Source organism: Felis catus, chromosome B4 (genome assembly GCF_018350175.1).
Source record: "Felis catus isolate Fca126 chromosome B4, F.catus_Fca126_mat1.0, whole genome shotgun sequence".
Classification (NCBI taxonomy): Eukaryota; Metazoa; Chordata; class Mammalia; order Carnivora; family Felidae; genus Felis; species Felis catus.
Genome location: NC_058374.1, coordinates 9,362,593 through 9,379,527, shown reverse-complemented (window position 1 = coordinate 9,379,527; position 16,935 = coordinate 9,362,593). Strand labels below are relative to the sequence as shown.

Sequence of the window (16,935 nt, the reverse complement as noted above, 5' to 3'; positions counted from 1 at the left end):
TTACTCTAACACCAGGATCAGTTATGGCAATAGGACATTTATTATCAAAAATGGTTTAAAAAAAATTTTAACGTTTATTTTTGAGGCAGAGAGAGACAGAGCATGAGTGGGGGAGGGGCAGAGAGAGAGAGGGAGACACAAAATCTGAAACATGCTCCAGGCTCTGAGCTGTCAGCACAGAACCCAATGCAGGGCTCAAACTCACAGACCGCGAGATCATGACCTGAGCAGAAGTCAGACGCTTAATCAACTGAGCCACCCAGGCGCCCCCCAAAATGGTTTTTAATTGGCCTGGATGATATTTCATGTCAAAGACCATGTCTGATATTTATACCAAAGGAGTATGGAAGTTCAGATAAATACAAATATCCATTGTTTTATTTTACACAGAAAAATTCCTAAAATTTTTAAATTCTAGTTTTCCATTTCATATTTATTACTTAAGGATGGCAAAAATTTAGTGGTATAATATACAACACAAATCATAGGCTAATGGTAAGGTAAGAGTATAAAATAGATAAAGAATCGGGAATGTTCTTTTTATCTATGAAGATAAAAAACTAGCATTGTTCTTTATGTATGAATGAAATCTAATTAAAATCACTCTGTAAGAAGCCTACCATCAAAAAATAACCAGAAGTAATCATCAGCTATTTAACAATGCAACTAAGCACAACAGTAAACTTGTGGCTGCCACAAAATCTAGCAAGTAGGCTTCATAAAAAGCTCGACTGGCTCCTAGCCAAGAAATTAGGCACTTCTTTCCATATGGCTCCTGTTGGAAAAAAGATAAACGTGAGAGCCCAGCATCTGTGCCTTGGAGTTGCCAAGAACATCCAATGAGTGACCATTCTCTTGGCTTAAATAATGAAACACACCGAAAGGGAGATCGGAAGTAGAACAACTCCTGCATTGCCAGCAGGAGAGGTGTGGGCCAAGCAGGTATCACAGTACAACATAGCAGCCAATTAGTTGCCAATAAGAAGGCAACATTGTTTTTGGAATCCTGCAAATTTCATGCAACTTTACAACACATTACAATTTGAGGCAAAGGTGAAACTATCAATTTTCTGTTATTATGTGTTACTGTTATGAGATAAGTGGTGATTTCAGAAGACAAGTCAATGAAATAGGTAGAACAAACCACTACCATTAGCTTTTGTACAAGTGGACCAAACAAGATGGCAAAGAACTGTCACTGACCAATGGGACTTCAGGATGCTTAGGGGAATGGTGACCTTGTGACTTTGCTTAAGCAAAATCTATGGTCTTCATGTGCCCAGAGGAGGGAGGGTGATTTTTATATGGAAGCATAGTTACTTCTTGTGAAATAAGGTAAGTATCCAGGATGAGGTAAACTATAGAACAGAAGGCAGTAGTTTTAAAGTAGCATTATCTTCCTGTATCGTTTTACTCAGGAATCATGAAGGCGAAAAAGGAGGAAGTAAAGGAGGAGGAGATGACAAGAAGTATCATATCTTGGACTCACAACAAAAGAACTAAATTTTGAGATTTGCATTTATCTGGCACTATAACTGAATTATTAGAGTAAAAATGAAATTGAGGATTCAGAGAAAATTTCGCATATATCCTAGTAAGAAACTTTTCTGAAAGCAGGCACATTGAGAGGATTTCAAACTGCTTTTCAGTTGACGTGGGTGGTAGGTTATCCAACGTATAGCTTGTTAACCGACTCTTCTTTCAGGCCACAGTTTCCAAAGTGTGGTCCACAGAACACTGGCTCATGGGTAATTAACATACTCTATGAATAAAGGGTTCTTTGCTCACATAGGTTTGCAAAAATGTTTAAGATAGACAAAGTTAAATAGAATTATTAGTGTAATACTTTGCATAACTTCTAAGATGGAAAAATTTCAAAGGAGATTGAGAAGGTACAATTCCACAAATTTACTTTACCAGTAATTCTCTCAAGGTACCCTCTGACAGGATTACTCCTCTATGAAACAAACTTTAGGAAACAAAGTATTGACATACACTTATGGGTCCATATTGCTGAAGTGTATTCAGAAATTTCATACAGTACTTCCTATTGTTTTGTGAGAGATTTTTCTCAAGGAAAAACGCCTTGTAAAGAAGGGTCTATCTAGAAAGCTAATCTTATTGGCTGATGAAAGAAGTTTCAGTAACTACACGTCTATTAAGTAAAACTGATACACTGTTACATTAGTTTCAGGTGTACAACATATTAATTTGACAACTCTATACATTATGGAGTGTTCACCAGGAAAAGTGTAGTTACCATTTTCATCATTATTACAATTTTATTGACTATGTTCCTTGTGCCGTACTTTTCATCTCTGTGATATGTATTGTACAACTACCCTTTTGCATTTATTTTATAACGACCCCTTGGCTCAATCTGTAGCCTTCCTTCCAGTTTGTGTACAATTTCAAAAGAAAATGTTTTCTTATTTTCAAGATCAATTTAAAATTTAACATGAAAGCTTATAGGAAGTCATTTAATGAGGTCCAAAATATTTAATTTCCACATCTGACATCTATGAACACACAATGGAACCCAGAAGGCAGCTGCATTAACTATTTAAAGCATTCAAAGAAAACACCTGTCGAGCAAGAATCCAAAACAAAGACAAAATAAAGACATTCCCAAATAAAAACTGAAAGAATCTGTCGGTAGCAGATAACCCTTATAAGGAATACTAAAGTTGTTAGGCTGAACACAATGACTCCTGATAGCAATTCTAATCAACGTGAAAAACCGCAAAGCACAGATAAAGGTCATTAGGTAATTAGTAAAACGCAGTATGAATGTTCTCCTTTCTTACCTGATTTACAAAAGCAATTGTTTAACAAGCATCTACATATGCATACATAAAGGTTTTTTTATTATATATATATTTTTTAAATATCCTTCCTTCCCTTGGTACTTCACATTTCCAGAGCCACCTACCTTCTCAGTTGTGTTCCATTACCAACTCTCTCTTCCTTCTGCTCCTCATTTGGAGAACTTCGTCGAATGGCTAAACTTACCTGTGTCACATTTTGAAACCCAAACCAAGAAACCTCTCCATTCCATACTCCCATTAGCTACCACGTGGCCCTTCCCATTCACAATAGGAGTTACGAAAAATTTTGTCTCTTCTTGCTTCCTCCGTGGACTCACCTCTTAACTCCCTTCGGTCAGCGCTGCTCACATCACCTCCAAAAGAGCTCTTCCGAAGTTGCAAAGGATGGGCTGGGACCCGGCGGGCTGCGACTTGCTGAACACCCGGTGGCCTCCGACAAAGGCGGAAGCAGCTTCGCGACTGCAGCGCAGAGACCACGCGACCCCGAGACCACGCGGCCAGAAGCAGCATATTCTCGCGAGATCTCAGGAGATGCACGCGGCCCCGTGACTCCCGGGATGAGAAACACGTCCGTGCTCAGGTGGGGCAGGTTCTCGTGTGCGGAGTTTGGTTCACGCCACTTACCACGCAGTCTGTGGTGCTCATGGGCTCCTCAACCGCCCTGCAGTCAGAGTCGCTGAGTCACAGTGCGGGGCGCCTGGCGTCAAGGGCCCCGGGCGGATATGCGAGGACGCAATCTCGCTGATGCTGCTGTGCACAGGAGGCGCCGCCCGAGGCCAGACTGGGGAGTGGACTGTGCATGGCCCGCTGCACAACTGTACCCTTCCAGAACCCCCTGGAGGCCCAGTACGGTGTCTGTCAACGTCCAAGGCCAGCAGCACCCAGAATGCACAGTTGCAATCTTACGTACGGTCCAAAGAAGACCCGAACGGGAGGGAGACTGCCTGATAACACGTGGCCTTTCCGCTTAGGCCGCCTTCCACCGTGCGTTGGCACCCATCCTCCACTTTCTGCTCTTCCTGCAGACGTGAGTACAGTGCGCTCCAAAGACGACTTGCCTCTGTGTCCACACCAACCCCAGACCATGTTACCCTCACCTGCCTAGGGCCTCCATTCGCTAAGGGAGCAGGCTGCCGCAACGCTGCTCTGGGCCTGGGTACAAGCGGATTTAGGGTCGGCGGGGGCTTGGCGGGACTGCATCCCGGTTGCCCTGGACAAAGGCTCATGGAACCTTAGGCCGGGCAGTGCACCGGGCACCCACATTGCGCGGGCACACACCAGCCTTCTGAACCATGGCAGAGTAGACGTTCTCACCACTAGGTCTGGGCAAGATGGCCTGAGGTCAAATTGAGAGCAAGGAAAAAATACCTCTTGCTCCAGGAATCCAAGGTCTAAGGAGTACCCAGTGTAGGCTGCTCCGAAGGCACCTTGGGCTCTGAGTCATGCACACTGCTCCCCAGAAAAAGCTAGATGTTCAGCCAAACAGTGCACTGTACTGCAGTGCAAGAAAAAATAAACATGTACAAACGTACGTGCCCACACTCACTCATGCACGAATACAAACACCCAGGCCCTCATGCACACACAACCTTATGGCCAGTTGTTTCTCGACAGCTGCTAGATAAGAAATCTAAAGCCTGTTTTTGCCTCATCACTTAACTTGACTTTTCAGCAGAGTTTAACAACTTGAACACTCCCTACGTCTTTAAATAGTATTTTCCATGTTTTTATAAATTTGACGGAGTATTCTCCTGGTTTATTTTCTCGCCACTAACACAGTCACTTCTTCCCAGCGTCCATTGGACCATTTTATTCAGCTTTTCAGGCATCAATTTCCTCAACACACAGCTCCGCTCATTCTTTTCTTCCTCCTCAGGTCGTCTTAGCCGAGTCATCATCATTTATATATATACATAGTTACATGTTTATACATGTATGTATATATATGTATATACACATGTATATATTTTGATATGTATCTGTATAAGTATTTCAATATATGTGATTTCAATATATATGATTTTAGTATATATATAATTTAAGATATGCTGATATCATGATTTCTATATATGTATATAACTTAAGATATGCCTTCATTGACTCTGGCTCCAGGATTGTTTCTCCACTGGCCTGAGTGTCATTGCCACTTGGGTGTTTCATCAAGTATTATGTTTTTGCCTCTTACCTCAGCTCTAAACTCACCCACTGTGCTCTTCTTGGTGACAACTCTGGGGCTCTGAAGCCACATTTCTTCTTGGCCAACTGGATTCCTCGTAGCCTCTGCAAATAGGGGGGTAGGGGCTGACTGAAGGCTGGGGGGAAGGAAGAGTCTCAACCCTGTTTTCTCTCTGTGTGAGCGTTTGCTTCTGACGGACTGACCGACGTTTTGTTTGAGGTTCCTATCAGTGTGGATGCTTCTTCCCTCCAGCAACAGAACGTCTTTCCTGCACCAGCAACTGAAACCATTTGCATTTTTCCTAATACTTGGAAGAAGAGCTTCAACTCAGAGAAACCAGAAAAGGTATCAGTGTCCACTTCTCAGGCCTACAGGAGCCCAGACTTTGAGTTCAGAAACGCTCCAGGCCATTTGAGGTACCCCCTCCCCTCCCCCAGAGGTGACTTTTTGGTTTTCTGAGACCCTCCCCTGCAATCCTGCGTTTTTCTTGGTGTTCCTTGTATTTCCTCATCTGGAAGGATGGCAGCTGTTTCTGCAGTTTACACCTCTGGGATGTCTTCATTGTTTCTCTTTGCCCTTTCATTTCTTAATTTGTATCTACTTTAACATTCTTTGTTAATTCTCCCTGTTGAAAAGGAGGGTATGTTTCTGTCTTCTCATTGGACTTTAACTGATACACATGGCTTAAAGTCCTTCAAACTTAATGTTTCTAACTCACGATTTGTCATCACAGCCCCACCCTCTTTCGGCGTTCGCTACCTTAATGAATGGCATCCTCATTCAGTCAGTTGTGCAAGCATGGATATACAATTCACCCTTGACTGTCCCCCCTCCCTGATCACATCCCTGGTACAGTCCGTCAGATCGTCTCAGTGTTACTTTTTCCCTCTTGTGAATCCATCCTTTTTCCACCTCCACGGTCACCACCATATTTAAAGCTGTCATCGTTTCTTGCTAGATTAAAACAGAAGTTTCTAGGGGCGCCTGGGGGGCTCAGTCGGTTGAGCGGCCGGCTTCAGCTCAGGTCATGATCTCATGGCTAGCGAGTTCGAGCCTCGCGTCGGGCTCTGTGCTGACAGCTTAGAGCCTGATGCCTGTTTCGGATTCTGTGTCTCCCTCTCTCTGACCCTCCCCCGTTCATGCTCTGTCTCTCTCTGTCTCAAAAATAAATAAACGTTAAAAAAATTTTTTAAAAAAAGTTTTCTTACTATGTTTTGTTTTTCCTTTTTCTTTTGAAGCCCAGATCTGACTCCAGCTGTTCAGTGGCTTCTCTTTGCTCTGAGAATGGAACAAAATCCTCATAGAGGTTACAGGGCTCTTCGTGGCTATGTTCCTCCCTGATATGTATCCTTTATTCCCATGGTTCTGTGACCAGCTGTGCTGGACTGCTTTCAAAACTTTCTCAAATTCACGGTGTTCTCTCCTAGGCTCTTTACTCTTCCTCCACATGTATCTAGAATGTTCTCCCTGAGATCTCCCTTTTGCTATTTGACAGTCACTCGGATTTCAGAGCTCAGGTTGAGTTTACTTGGCCAAACCTTGCTTAATATCTGGTATAACTTAGTTTCTTTTGTTCTATAATCTCAAAGCATCAGATTCTCCTCTATCATGGTACATATCCAACATACTGTATATCATCTCTGATTACTGGATCCATATCTGTCTCATGTCATAGATTGTCAGTTCCATGAAACCGGAATCTTGTTAACCATTGCATTCCCAACACTTAGCAACACAAAAGTGACAGGTTCACATCAGATATTTGTTAAATAAAGAATATATGAATTTGTGAATAATCATAATGTAAAAGAAGTGCCTTATGAATGGAAATCTACATTTGAAACAAAGAAGCAGACACTGATGCTCCCTTTCATATGGGAGGTAGACTTTGCGTGTTGTAATCAATGCCTTTTTAATCCAAAAAGTATTTTTTCTCTGAGATTATAATAGTATTTTCAATAGTTTATTTTCAGTTAGTTTAATTCAATTAATGTTGTTAATATACATTTAGTGGTGAAATTATAACCAATGACCAACCTCTAGGTATGTTAAGAGGATAAATGTGGATATAAAAGCCTGATAATTTTAAGTCTAGCCAATAGCAAACATATTACAATAGCTACTTTTATAGATGAACATCTTTACATGTTATTTACAGAAGGGAAAATTGAGATCAAATGTACTATCACTCTGGAAATCCCACCATAGTAATGAAACCAAATATGTTTGCTGGGAAAGGATGTCAGAAAAAGAAAGCAAGAATATATCTTAGAAGGAAGATGCAATTTCAAATATATTCAAGGTGTTTTTTTTTCATTTTAAGCAAGCATTTGAGTACCAATTGTGTTTAATAATGAGGTTTTTTTTTAATTTTCATTATCCAAACTGACATACAGTCTATATACACATATCCTCTACATAATGTTTGTCATTCTGTTGGCCAGTATCTTGAAGTCTGAGTTCAATCTAGTGAACAATTTATCTTATATTCTAGTGATAATTTAAGAAGTTAGAAATGTAATTTTTCTAGTAGGAAAACAAAGAGACCTAATACATTTAACATATAAAAGCAGGGCAAGAAACAAAATTATTAGTTATGTTTATTTTTCATAAAAATATCACTTAGAAAAAGTTCACAAAAAGTAAAAAAGATTTTGGATCATTAGTTTTGTGTCCTACAGGCAAGTTTCAAAACATGTCTTTCCTATTGTCCCCTTTCACTGTCTCCTTTCAATCATTATAAAGAGAGGGGAGCAAAAATATATCTTTCATAATGGTAAGCATTAAATAGTAAAAAAATAAAGTCTAACTATAGTTTAATTACTTGGAAATTAAAAATTGCATTTCTATAATTCTAAGAATTTAAATAATATATAGTGCTATTTGAGGAAAATATTGACATACTGTGCAGTTTTGCAATTCTACTGTTATATGGAATATTTAAACCAGTTTTCTGAAAGCTGAGGGAATATCTGTTGTAATAGTCTTCCGCATGTGGTACATAGTAATTCACACACAGGTATTTCGACTTTCTGCAGAAAAATCTTACGTTTGTTTTTTTTTTTCTTGTATGAATTCAATCTCCTGTTATCCTTAGGGAATATTTTAGATACTATGGTAGGAGACAACTGTATTGATGAGAGACTACAGAGTAATGTGGGCCAGCCAGACTTTTGTAAATTCCAAGGTAAAGATAGAAATAGCCCAAGATTTTTGAAATATTTGTACAAGAATAGCTCTTGGATGTCCTAGTGAAAATGACTTGTTGGAGATCTGAGGATACCACAGAGGAGCAGGCGAAAATTGGAGTGGGGTATTGTAAGAGCTTTGGTTAAGTCTGAAAACGGAAGATGTCTGTTTAAAGAATTTTGCAAGAAATTTTGAGTATAAGCAGCATCGGTTTTGAAGAAAATGCCAGGTGACTAGTTCTGCAGTTGAAAAATGCTATCCCTGGGCCTATTCCCATAACTTACAGCTACATTTCATAACTTACAAAATGGGAATAAATATTCTGTTTGTTCAATAGTTATTACGTGTTTGGATACGACACACTAAACTGCTCCCCTACCAGATCATTTTATACTATAACTTGAACTGAGTGAATGCACACAAAAGAATTAGCTTTCCGATTAGAAAAAAAAAATATCTATAGAAAGATTTTATGATAATTTTAAAGTTACTAAGTTTTGGTTGTTGTTGTTGTTGTTTTCTCCCCCCTTGCCTGGTTTGTGGCTTTCTATCTATAGCTTCCAACAGCCACCTTGATTTTATGAATTAACCTTTAATAAGAAAGTCAATCACTGGGGTGGCGGGGGGTGGGGGGGGTTGCTGGGGGGCTCAGTCGGTTGAGCGTCTGGCTTCGGCTCAGGTCATGATCTCGCAGTCTGTGAGTTCAAGCCCCGTGTCGGGCTCTGTGCTGACAGCTCAGAGCCTGGAGCCTGCTTCCGATTCTGTGTCTCCCTCTCTCTTTGCCCCTCCCCCGCTCATGCTCTTTCTCTCTCTCTCTGTCAAAAATAAATAAACATTAAAAAAAAAGTCAATCACTGGGATGGTAGAGCAGAAAACTTGAAAACGTCTAGTCTCTTCATTATAGCAGCCCCAAACTACCATACCAGCTTTCAGACTTTAAATCATGTGGGATGGGGAGGAGAATATGTGGGCGTGGGTTGTGGTGTATTGTTCTAGGCCTGCTACTGAGGACTGAGTGTGTCACCCCACAATTTATATGTGAAACCTTATGCACAGTATGGTGGTATTAGGAGACAGGATTTGGGGAGATCATGGTCATGGGCCGTTCATAGTTGGGTTAGTGTTTGCTCTCACTCTCTGTCTATTCCATGTGAGGGTACAAAGTGGTCATCAGCAAACCAGGAAGAGGATTCTCCCCAGCAACGAAATCTAGTGGCCCTTTTATCTTGGACTTGCAGCCTCCAGAACTGTGTGAAATAAATATCTGTTGCTTAAGCTCCCCAGTGGTGGCATCTTTGTTATAGCAGCCCAAATGAACTGAGAAACTACAAAGTGCTGCAGACCCGGTGGCCTGAACAGTAGATGTTTATTTTCTCATAGTTCTGGAGGCTGCAAGTCCAAGGTATTGGCAGGTTTGTTTTCTCCCCAGGCCTCTCAGACGACCATGGTCTTGGTTCCTCTTCACAGCATCTCTCTCTCTCTCTCTCTCTCTCTCTCTCTCTCTCTCTCTCTCTCTCTCTCTCTCTGTGTGTGTGTGTGTGTGTGTGTGTGTGTATGTGTATGCCTGGTGTTTCTCTGAATGACCTAATCTTTTCTTCTAAGGACACCATTGAATTAGGGCACATCCTAACAGCCTCATTTTATCTTAATGACCTTTTAAAGCCTCTGTCTCCAAATATAGTCATTCTAAGGTGCTAAAGCTTAGGGCTTCAACAGATACGTTTTGGGGTGCGGGACACAATTCAGTTCATGAGAGCGCATACCCGCTCCTGATTTGTTTAAAGTACTTTTATTTTGGAGGTTTGTTCTTAACAGCCAAGTATAATACTGATAAAAGAATGCACACAGGCATATTGTTTATAGATGTTTGGTTATAACCCTGCTAAAACTTAGAAATAACAGAAGTTTGTAATACTAAACTGTTTGTGTTATAAGCCTTTCTATTTATTTAAAGTCCTGTGCATGTATTATGTTGATTAAAAACTGGCAAATTAAAAAAAATAACTTGCTCAAAATTATTAAACTTGGTAGAACTGGTATGCTGCATTTCAGATTGATTTTTAGGAAACACAGTTGAGTTAATATGTTGTCAGGTGTTCTCAGTTATCCTCTCTGGTGGTCAGCATACTTTATGGTGCCTTGGAGAAAACACAAATGTATGTAATCTCCGCATCTGATTCTCATATAGTGTCAGTGAGCAACAAAATAATAACCTGTGTAGGGCTAGCTCATGCACTAAGATGAAAGTGAAAAAAAATGCAAATGTCATAGTATCAGCAGTGACACTAAAGAGAAAATATGTAAATTTTACTATATTGGAAAATAGTTTGAGAATTGTTTTAGACTATTGATTAATGTATGAGTTCTCTAGTGATCACAAAGTAGTCTGTTTATAGCTTTTATGGTTTTCATTTCACTATAACTGAATATCATCTTTTTACTTCTTGTTTGACATAATGTGTGTTTTTCCTTATTACTCAGAAATTGAGTTAATCACTTTAGTTTTGTATTTTGTAAGTTATTTTTTTTTAACTTTTGTTCTTATATTCTTTTATTATACAATGTCCTCGATTTGGTAACATATCCTTGATGCAACATAAGTGCTACTACACAAAATATACTCAATCTTTTGCCTTCACTCTCTTTCCAGTCCCCATACATCAATATTGTAAATTTCTTGTTGAGATCCTCTACCATTTCTGCAGATAAAGAAACTGTGGTTGTTGGGGCACCTGGGTGGCGCAGTCGGTTAAGCGTCCGACTTCAGCCAGGTCACGATCTCGCGGTCCGTGAGTTCGAGCCCCGCGTCAGGCTCTGGGCTAATGGCTCAGAGCCTGGAGCCTGTTTCCGATTCTGTGTCTCCCTCTCTCTCTGCCCCTCCCCTGTTCATGCTCTGTCTCTCTCTGTCCCAAAAATAAAAAAACGTTGAAAAAAATTAAAAAAAAAAAAAAGAAACTGTGGTTGGGGCCCCTGGGTGGCTCCGCTGGTTAAGTGTCAGACTGCAGCTCAGGTCATGATCTCCTGGTTTGTGAGTTCAAGCCCTGCATCGGGCTCTGTGTTGACAGCTCAGAGTCTGGAGCCTGCTTGGAATCTTGTGTCTCCTCCTCTCTCTGACCCTCCCGTCCTCATGCTCTGTCTCACTCTGTCTCTCAATAATAAATAAACTAAAAAAAAAAAGTGTGGTTGAGAGACTTTGGGAAATTTTATGTTACATGATTTGTAGGTAGTAAATCAAAATTAAGAATCAGAGGGTTGGTTCCAAAACACAAGATAAATATCACTGTCAGGGAAATTTTACAATATAGAAGATAGGAACACATAATAGATTATGATAAGCATCAATATAAAAAATGTGCCAGGAGTAGATCAAGAGCAGGTGACTTGAGTTTAGTTGGTGGGTGGGATAAAGGACTAGCAATGAAAACATCCAGGTGGGTGGGTAACGAAGAAGTAATTGAAGTCAAGGACTCCAGTATGAACAGAGCTCAAAGGTTCATAAGTAAATACCATCTTTGAATGAAAGCAAATAATTTAGTGTAGCCAAAGCATGCTGTCGAGAGTGAAGGGGAGTAAAAACAAGTAAAATGAGAATAATAGGCTGAAATTTTATGAGTAGTAATAAGTGCTTTGATAAAGTAATTTAAGTTTTTCATTCAGCAAGCAACAGCCTATGGAGTGTTTTCTGGTTTTTTTTTCTTAACTCTTTTTTTTTAATAAGTATTACTTGATCATACCTGAAAGAGAAATATTTATAAAGATGAATATAGTATTATGGAGTGTAGATTAGAGATGGCATAAACATTGTTTCAAGCAGACTAGTTAGAATACAGTAAGGTTCAGAATATATGATGTAGAAGTCATAAACCAGGGCACTGGTGGGAGAAATAGAGGCTACTACAAATGTTTTAGAGGTTGTATTGACAGGACTTAGTGATTAACCAAGAGAAGGAAAAGAGTCATACATGATCCAGGGGAAAACATTCACTGATGCTGGATATTTAATGGGGAGCATGTTGTGGACAGGTTGAGATTGAAGACCCTCGTGACCTTAAGGCTAAAATTCCAGCAGGTAGGGTGAACATCGCAGAAGGTATTTGGGCTTTATGACTGATCATCTTTTTTAAAATCACAACTCCCTTGAAACCCTTATCCATGTTTTATTCCTACTAAAATGTGTTTTATTCACTCCAAGGCATGTTTCTCTGCACTGGCACATGTCCAAAATTGGATGTGGCTTGCTATCTATGGAGTCCTACAATTTAATTGTTTATTTATTTGGGCCTCTTTTTACTAGAATGTGAGTTCAGTAAGGACAGTGTTTTTGTTGTTGTTTTCTTTTCCATTTTGTCCAGTTCTGTATCTGCAATGCCTCAGTGTCTGCTATGTACCAGGTGCTCAGGAAATAGCTGTTGGATGAAAAAATAACACAGACTTTTTTCTTCAGTTGAATCTGGGAAAGGAGAGATGAAGTACATGTAGGGAAATGAGAAGAATTGAATGTTAATAACTTTTGACAAAGCTCAAGCATCAGGAAGTATGAAATGCTTGCCAAGGTGGTGGAGATCTCTAGGGAAAGGAGGAAGACACTGCATTTCAGGGAAGCAGCATGAAGAGGTTGGTGCTCAGGTAAGGAGAGTGATATGTAACATACCTGTCATTTAGAATTCATTTTAGAAGCCCTATGCAACAGATTAGGAATGGTGTTTCCATTGTTTAAGAGAGCTGCATGAGAAAAATTTTAGTCTAGGCTCAGAGAAATTATCCTAATTGAAGATTTGTATAAATTATAACAGGCAAGTTGGTAATTTTATATCTGATTTATACCAAACTTAAAGGTGTTAAACATATTCAGGACACACACACACACACACACACACACACACACACGGAGAAGTCAATACATATGAGAAACTTAAGTTGTATTAAAAGAAAGCCTTTCTCAAGAGAAAAGTGGTTTTTCCTACTGCGGAAGATGCATTTAAAACTAGCAGTTACATGGCAACATTTTGGCTCAAAATGGGAAGAATATTCCAAGAACTAGAACTGATTACTATTGGCAAGATCTGACTTAAAAAGTTGTGAAATGTTTAAACAGAGGCTACGTAGTACTTCTAAGAGATGGTATGGTACTCTAATCTCTTTCACCGAGATGTTTCTGCATTGCAAAATAGGATGGTAAATGATACATTTGCCCTTATGTATCAGGGAGATGCTGTCAGTGTAAAATACAAGTTACATTGGTTCATGTGTGATTATTCCAAGGATGTGAGTGGTTTTTGCCTCTAAGTAGTGCAGAGTAAACCGTGGCCATGAACACATCAGCCACCAAATACAGTGTTGTACAAATTACCCATTTTCTTCTTGATTTTCCCCTTGACTGCCTTTGGCTTTGTGGTCGGTCTTTGCAGATCTTAGTGCACAAAACTGTGTCCATTTGTCCATTTTTCTCTTGACTCCGTAACTCAGCAGCCCAGCCTTTCTTAGTGTTTGGGTAGTCTTTTCTAACTGGTCTTCCCCCAACACTGTTTAATGTGTGCTTTTGCAAAACATCAGGGTATTTGGGGAATACATATATCACATTACAACATTGGAAAGGAGGCTGGAGGGATGGACTGTAATTTTTATTCTAACTTGGAAGGTCCACAGTTAAAGAAGTACTCGCCTAACTAGACTGAATGAACATGAATTTGTTAAGACCAAAGAAACTTGAGATAACTGATTTTAATTGTTGTTCATTTGCTAAAACTTGAAAGTTAATGTTAATATTTAAGTATAAACTAATTTGAAATTTGATAATTTTTACTATTCAGTCCAATTTATAAATGAAATCTGTCAGATTCCTTTAAAAAAACTTTACCAGGGGCACCTGGGTGGCTCAGTCGTTTAAGCGTCTGACTTAGGTCATGTTTTTACAGTTCGTAGTTTGAGCCCACATCAGGCTCTGTGCTGACTGCTCAGAGCCTGGAGCCTGCTTCAGATTCTGTGTCTCCCTCTCTCTCTGGCCCTCGCCTGTCCATGCTCTGTCTCTCTCTCTCAAAAATAAATGAACATTAAAGAAAATTTTTTTAATTAAAAAAAAAAAATAAAAACAACTTTACCAAACAATCTGTGCCATTTTGTGATCTTAGGGTATCTGTCAGCTGTTGGTGCTTCTACAAATGGTCCCGAATGTATAGGTTGTTCTGTAAAACATTAAGAATAGTCCTGATAATTGTCTCAGAAAAACTTATATGTTTGCTGAGGGAATGCTATGAAAAGAGAAAGTACACACTTCAACTTTAAAGATCTATTTAATTGAAGGATATCAGTGTTTGCTCCAATATTGGTCTTTTTTAAATTCTCTCAGTGCATGTGTCTACAAATTCATCAGTCTGAAGACTTTGCCTTTACCAGCAATAATTACTATTGGGGGACAAAAAAAAAAAGAGTAACCTAATTGCAAGTCAAATTCTCTGGATTAGCACTCAAGAACTACTGTTTTCAGTGTATAGATTTTTCACCTCTTCGTTAGATTTATTCCTAGGTATTTTATGGGTTTTGGTGCAATTGTAAATGGGATCGATTCCTTGATTTCTCTTTCTGTTGCTTCATTGTTGGTATATAGGGATGCAACCGATAGAATTCTGTGAATTGATTTTATATCCTGCAACTTTACTGAATTCATGAATTGGTTCTAGCAGTTTTTTGATGGAATCTTTTGGGTTTTCCCTATAGAGTATCATGTCATCTGCAAAGAATGAAAGTTTGACCTCCTCCTGGCCGATTTGGATGCCTTTTATTTCTTCGTGTTGTCTGATTGCCGAGGCTAAGACTTCCGATACTGTGTTGAATAACAGTGGTGAGAGTGGACATCCCTGTCTTGTTCCTGACCTTAGGGGGAAAGTTCTCAGTTTTTCCCCATTGAGGATAATATTAGCATTGGGTCTTTTGTATATGGCTTTTATGATCTCGAGGTATGCTCCTTCTATTCTTACATTCTTGAGGGTTTTTATCAGTAAAGGATGCTGTATTTTGTCAAATGCTTTCTCTGCATCTATTGACAGGATCATATGGTTCTTTTCCGTCCTTTTATTAATGTGATGAATCACATTGATTGGTTTGTGGATATTGATCCAACCATGCATCCCAGGAATAAATCCTATTTGATCATGGTGAATAATTATTTTAATGTAGTATTGGATCTAGTTGACTAGTATCTTAATTGAGAATTTTGGCATCCATTTTCATCAGGGAACCTGGTCTGTAGCTCTCCTTTTTAGTGGGGTCTTTGTCTGGTTTTGGAAGCAAGGTAATGCTGGCTGTACTGACAATTCTTTAACTGGGATGACCTCAAAATCAACTCTGCAGCTTTATACAACGGACCAGTTGTTCCCCTTATGAGCTTCATGGTAAGGGTCTCAGCAGTGAAGCATCATCATATGTATTGTAGTGTCCTGGGTTCTGCTGATATTCACTAAGAGCTAAGAAACCTAATTGTTTTCAGAGGACTTATCTAGCATTCTAATTAATGGCTCTTTGTATTTAACATTAGCATTAGAATAATATTTAAGGTATCAAGTGAATATAACAATTTGCATCCACAGATGAAACAAGAAAGTAAAATCCAGTTGTGTCTCAATAATATATAATCAGTAAGTATCATTTATTAAAATGAGTGTGGCATAGACCCTTCAGCTAGATCAAGGTGTAGAAAGAGATAGGGAAAGGGGAGAAATTTGGGGCAGGTTTTCGTTTTTTTTTAATTTATTTTTTATTTTGATTTTAGGAAAAGCAGCATTACAAGCAACATTACCTTTACTCCCATAAGGAAAGAACTAGGTGAGCTATGTCATCAAGAGAGAATAGGCTTCAGCAAAATGTTTTGCTCAGAGCCACCGTGGTCTGAGATGTGAGGGCAAGAAACAGATGTGCTTTGGCAGTGAGAGGACATTAGTAAGCACTGATGCTTTGGAATTGGTTTGCATTCCAGAATGTGTCAGAGGGAAGAAGGGACCCTCGGAGGGAAGAAAGACAATTAAAAAGTCCACTTAAGAACTCTGAGGAGTAAAGAGATTTCAACAGCAGAGTCTTATGTGGAGGGATCTCTGGAGAACTTTAGTAGGGAGTGGCCAGCTTGGGAGACAGTAAGGCTACTGTGTGAGAATAGTAAGTGAGAATATCCTGTGAGAGAAAAATAGGTCAGGGCCTGAGAATAGAAAGCTACTAGGTCAAGTAAAAACCACCTTCTCTTATTCTCTTCCTGCCTAACCCAAGCAAAGGCTGGTAGAGTAGTTCTCTCACTGGGGAGGAGATTTTCTCAGGAAAGGAGTTCTAAGGAGAGATATGCCTCGTTTTCAAAGGCAGGCAGCCAGCCAGCGAGTACTACTCCAGTCTGGAGAGGAAAGATCATCGCTAACATTTGTAGGACCAAGGCAAGAATACAAATGAAGTCCACATGTAAGAGTTCTAAGTAAACTTTAATACATCAAGTTAGGTTCAAAATAATGTCCTCTTATCCTATGTTCACACATCCTTTATAATGACAATATAAAACAAATATATTTAGATCTACAGTATTGTTTTTCTGAAGTTGTTAAAATATCAAAGGTTATGGAATTAGCTACCAGTGTTCAGGATTGAGTGTTTAGGTGCTGGGCCAGCAATGGTAGGATGAGTAATCAAAAAATAACGTGATCTACCAATTATTATAGATTTTCTTTAGAATGTATTTTTATTGCTTTTGTTTCAGAAAAGTCACTAATT

The 16,935-nt window shown here is 39.3% G+C and overlaps 2 long non-coding RNA genes across 2 annotated transcripts in view; one reads left to right on the top strand and one right to left on the bottom strand.

Annotated features, from left to right (window-relative positions):
* The window catches only part of LOC109501315, a 334,390-nt gene extending 331,022 nt beyond the window's left edge, over positions 1-3,368 (bottom strand). The window contains exon 1 of the long non-coding RNA XR_006601239.1: positions 3,146-3,368. This is a non-coding gene — a long non-coding RNA (uncharacterized LOC109501315). The remainder of the gene's footprint in view (positions 1-3,145) is intronic.
* Positions 3,369-3,608: 240 nt separating this feature from the next.
* The window catches only part of LOC123386806, a 536,021-nt gene continuing 522,694 nt past the window's right edge, over positions 3,609-16,935 (top strand). The window contains exon 1 of the long non-coding RNA XR_006601245.1: positions 3,609-3,855. This is a non-coding gene — a long non-coding RNA (uncharacterized LOC123386806). The remainder of the gene's footprint in view (positions 3,856-16,935) is intronic.